At 36.0% G+C, this 5,558-nt stretch overlaps 1 long non-coding RNA gene across 1 annotated transcript; it reads right to left on the bottom strand.

Annotated features, from left to right (window-relative positions):
* Positions 1–2,619: 2,619 nt before the first annotated feature.
* LOC140330071 (uncharacterized) lies at positions 2,620–4,699 on the bottom strand. The gene is made up of 3 exons (XR_011920602.1): positions 4,592–4,699; positions 3,848–3,897; positions 2,620–2,784 (listed from the first exon to the last, which is right to left on the bottom strand). It is a non-coding gene; the product is annotated as an uncharacterized lncRNA (long non-coding RNA).
* Positions 4,700–5,558: the final 859 nt, after the last annotated feature.

Here is a 5,558-nt window from a genome sequence, read left to right as displayed (position 1 = left end):
ACTTGTAATTCTTCTACTTTATAAACTACAGCTTAGTTTGCAATAAATAAAATAGGATTCATGTAAATCAGTGTCATTAAGGGTGAGCAATTATATGAGCATCATGTACTTGCTGGGGTTGGTTTACTAAAGGAAATAAAGACTGGTGGAGATATTTACTTGGCTTAGTAATAAGGAAAGTGTTTAACTTTAATAATCCAATTATTTTCAAGAAGAACACTTGCTTTTTTTTTTAATTTTCTTACACATGATTGGCTATTAAATGTGAATACAGGTCTGTCTTTGATAAGTAGGCTCTACTCTCTTAGTAAATTAACTATGTTATGCATTATTCCACTGCAGTTCATTATACAACACACAGATATATATATATATACTAGTAAATACTAGCATAATCTGAACAGCAGTTTTTAAAAACATATTTGTTATTAGTCTGTTTTGTTTGCAGAATTCTAGATAAACAGGTTGGAAATAAAGACTGAGTAGTCCACAGCCATTTCAAAAATTCATTGGGCCTGATTTACTAAAGCTCTCCAAGGCAGGAAAGAATACACTTTCACCAGTGAAGCTAGGTGATCAAGCAAACCAGGAATGGATTTCTTCAATGTGATTTGCTATTTGCTAGCAAATGCTTTGAATCCTGGACCAGATCCATCCCAGGTTTGTAGGATCACCTAGCTTGACTGGTGAAAGTGTATTCTCTCCAAGCCTTGCAGAGCTTTAATAAATCAGGGCCATTATCTCAACAGCTGTTTTCACAGAAAATCACATGCTTATGTGATGTTCCACATTCGTACATTTTTTGTATTTAACTGGATCAAATTTTGCTAACACTTCCATTAAATGTATTATTTATCCATGTCATTGTATATATAGTAGAAGTTAATCACATTCAATTGAACTTGTTCTTGTAATCTTGATTCGCAGTTCTCTAATGTGCTTCATCAGTTCCACCATTATAGGAAATAAACCCAGCCTGGTAATTCCCACAATGATAGAACTGACTAAGCAGCTTAGGAAGTTGTCAAATGTCTTCAACATTACAAGAAGAAGTCCAGTTGAATGTGGCTAAATGGATACCAGACACTGTACCTTCTAGTAAATACAGAGCTACCACGATGCCATTCACAGTTACCCTTCCTGAATGTTTCATATTTTAATAATTTTTTATTATTTTTTTTTTTCAAAAAAAGGACAGATAACAAAGTTGAGGTTAAGTTTGCAATGGCAAGTTTAAAATAATATGGCAAGTGTGTATATACTTATACTGGCCTGAAACAATAGGTACAAAATATCATGTATGAATGCAATGATGGTATTATTCAATATGAAAAATTCAAAATTATTAAGGGGGGGTGGGAGAAACTGATACTAAAACATTACCTGGAAGGGGGGGGGAATAACTATCTTGTCCAAGGTCCCAAGATAGCATCAAATGGAAGAAGATTTTTGAGAGTTTTTGAGAGTGCATGTGAGCTTATCATAAATCATAATCCAATTTAGTTTGGGCGTATGAGCAGTCAGGGTCAGCGAGGGCGTTCACCAAGATTGGCCAATAATTAACCTGGCAGCTAGGAGAATATAACAATCTAGAGAGTGTTTAGTGATGGTTATTTCTGGGTTGCTAAAAAGGGCACATTTACCAGTTTTAGAAATCTGGAGGTCAGTTATCAAAAACATCATCCCAGAAGCAGTTGACCACTGGACAGAGCCACCAAGTATGGGCCATGAAACCTAATTGTGAAAGGAAGATACCTGAGGATTGAATCTGGTCACTTTTTCAGGTACCATCTAAGAAGGGTTTTGTAGTTCCCTTCAACAATTAGGGATGTGTTTATTGAGATTTTAAAAAGTGGCCATACTTTGACAGTCTTCTAAATCACAGTGCCCATTTCTCTCACCCAGAGTTTTATGTAAGGAAGTTTTTCCCTTGGAGAGCTTAGGGTTGGATAAATTAGTGGGATTAAACCATTGGTCATGGTGATGGATATGAAAGAAGATTCAAAAGGGGTGGCTCGGTATGGTAAGAAACGATTTTTTTTTAAAATACAAAAGAAGGTAACGGTATAGAAACCATTCAGTCATGGGTATGTCGCTGCTCTGAGACAATTATGAAAAGTAACTAAACCTCTGGAACTGACCAAATTCCCTATTCTAAAAAAAACCCTAGTTTGTCCACCAAGCAAATATGTCAGGATCTAATCAAGGCTGAATTTCTGGGTTGTTCCATTAGGGTGACAATAGCATGTAAGGGGAGTCTAAGACTGATTTATCTCTACATCTGTCCCATACTGTGAGTGAGGGAGGTAAGGAAAGGCTACTGAATAGGTGGCCTATCTTTCTGAGTAATTCACATTAAGAAGGTTATTGGATAACATCACAAATTTTCTAGGTCAACCCATTGAGGGGGTACATCTAAAAAAAAACATTGTGCTATTAGTGCCGAATTATAGTAGATTTGGAGGTTGGGAACCCTGAGCCCTCTTTTAACTTTGGGGGTAAAAGTATTTTACAATGGATCTGATGGATACTTGTATGATGGCATTTTTATAATAACTTAAGTCCTTAGATGGGTTAACAAAAATAGTTTACATAGGAGAGACATTAACAAACCTTGGATCAGCCTGGGGAGCTTCTTTGATGTTTTTTTTTTTCTCCTGAGGCTGGCCTATGACGAAATATGTTTTCTTTATAAGAGGGAAGTCTTCCAGAAGCTGCTTCAGGCTATTGCAGTAAGCAATGATTTGTCCTCTAAGGGAGTGGTTAGATATTTGTCTGCTCAACCTAAATGTTAAAACAACACATGTAGAAGGATGATGAATCTACAATTGAATCTAAATCTTCCAACAAACTTTGTGAGTCTAGTATCTAATTGGATTCACAATAGACACAGCGAGACGTCTCTCCCAATCATTTTTGCCCAAAAGCAGAATTGAATTTGCTGGCCTTTATTTCCTATGCTGGTTGTCTGGGCATGTATTACTTTAATATTTCTTAGTTACGGGTCTAGGGCAAGTAAGTAAAAAATGTAAATTGGACTACAATCTGAATTCTTTCTTTCTACACTTAGGAACAGAAATATTTTGGCCTCCCTACTGTAATAAATCTTAACATGAAGTATGTCTATATTGAGAAAAGGTGGCAGGAAAGCTGTCAGCATAGTCAATACATTACCAAGACCAAAGCTGTGGGTAAAATTGTCAGGAAGACAGGTGGCATTTGTTCATAGATTTAACCTTTAACCTTCATTTCTCAGCTAATATATCCTCAGTAGCTCACCAGTCTCTTCAGTATTTCAGATCTCAAGCCATTTGTGTAAATAAACTCCCTCACCCATTGGACCAGCCAAAGCAAGCATAGGCATACAGGGTTGAATTCAGTGCCGATCCGGATTACCAGAAGCTTTAAGGAAAATAAATCTACACTGATGACAGCTATGGCTGCAACCATTCTAAAGTTTCCTCCTTTGCCTCTGACGTCAGTTTAAAATATCACAGGGAACATTAAGTCAGTGCAGCAACCTATGCAATCCTTAATGACACAGTAGTGTGTTATTTCTATCTGCTAATTTTCTATGTTTAATGTGTCTCAAGAGTCCTTCTAATGAGGTCCTCTTACACTCCAGAATCCATAGTAGCTATGTGGGTCGCATATAGGCATTGTTATGCCACTGTCTACACTTGTTTTAGTCAGTGGCTCAGAAATTATTTAAAGCCAGAGAAATACAGCAAGACAAATAACACTGGCAGGTGTAATTTATTGTGAACAACTAAACTCAATATTAAATGAAATTTTCTCCGAAAAACAGGCAATAACACAATGATCAAATTTTATAAAAGTAACTTACTTCTTGCAGTAATCCTTTACAAGTTCTCTTTTTACCTTTTTGACTTCTGCCTGTTAAATACACAATATAAGGTCACTGCAATATGTTATGGTGTACACCTGGTCAATATTTGCTCAGTGCGGAAATATGAATAGAATGTACTGTACAAGTGTTACTAGTTTTTGCTAAAGAAATCATTTGACAAAACACTTCTAACTGGTGAGTTGTAATGCCATCACTAGTAACCTGTAAACTGAAACTGTGTCTATTCCTTAGATGTCTATTCCTTAGATTTTTTCACATAATATTTAACCAACCCATCTATTTCATATGCTACCACGCTATCTACTGAAAGTGTACATATACATATCAAATAGCCCTGCAATCCTTGTATGTTTTAATAAATCCTGACAATGGGCTAAAGTCACAAAGCAAGGACAAGGGTCCTTATTTTAGCCATGTGACTGTCCATTTCAAATGTTTTTGGATGCAGCTGAAAATACCTTTATTTTTTTAAGGATGTTTAACACTCAATGCATGATTTGTAAAGAAAGAAACAAAAAATGTCTTCTACCAAATTGTTTTATATTTATTGTAGGTTTAGTTTTGTTTTAAGAATGCTAAGGAGCTGGCTAGTGACAGTAGCAGTTATGGATGAAATCAGGAGGAAGGCCCCTAAAATATCTTTTTTACTTTCTTTAGATAAATTGATGGTGTTACTGTATATATTACATGTACTTAAAACAGATACTTGCAAACTCTTACAGGGTTTTTCATAATAGTTCCCATAACTTGCTTCTTTTGAAGAAATGTATTGAGCATGGAATCTCGAGGACCCACTTTTTCTAGCTGAATTGATACAAAAGCTTCTGGATATCTAGAATGCAACAAAAAGGTTAAATGTTATTTATGGAAATAAGGCACTCTAAATAATCTATGATGACCTATATTATTGTAATATTAAAGGGAGTGCCACTGGGAGGCAAATTGCTGCAGAAACCTTCCAAAGTTTAGTGTCATGGCTCAATACCTGATGTTCTTGTAGGCATAGCTTTAGCTTTAGGACCTCTTGATACTTTTAAAGGTTACTGCCCCCTGCTCATTGTTAGGGGACAGTGAGGCTCTGTATCCTATTGATGAGCAAAAAGAAATATGTGGGATTTTGAGAATTGAATTGTGAACATTAAATAATATTTGTACTTTCATATTATATTCTTCACACTTTAATTTAAAATGTTGATATGGGGATTAACTCACCCCAGGGGCACATTCCAAAGGCTATGTAAGTTTCAGAGCCATAACAGCAGCAGCTTAATTTAACTTAAGGGTTATTCTATTCCCAGATAGATATTTTTGCTGACCCTTCTTGTTCTTATCTCTCTTGGCCTTGGTAGAACATCCAGCTTCAACTTGTTCAATTTTGGGCATTTTACATATAGTTTTTATAACCCCTCACAGTGAGTTCTGGTATTGGAATACAATGTTGCCTTGTTTCATGGCACCCTAATTGCCAAGTATACCAAAAGAGCCCTGTTATTTTCACTTATTTTTGGGTTTTTTTATGGCTTGACCCCCCTGCATGACCTGTGGCACAAATAACAGAGTTCACCTGTTTTGTTCCCAGTAGTGTACTACCAGATCCTCCTACTACCTAAAATTGACTTTTTGTTGGTAGGTTAAGAACATCATTTACCAAGCCATGTCTCATACAAAGAGAGAAATGGACATTTCA

This window comes from Pyxicephalus adspersus, chromosome 4 (assembly GCF_032062135.1).
Source record: "Pyxicephalus adspersus chromosome 4, UCB_Pads_2.0, whole genome shotgun sequence".
NCBI classification, from domain to species: domain Eukaryota; kingdom Metazoa; phylum Chordata; class Amphibia; order Anura; family Pyxicephalidae; genus Pyxicephalus; species Pyxicephalus adspersus.
Note: the sequence above shows the minus strand (reverse complement) of the source record. Positions and strands in the feature narration are given on the sequence as shown.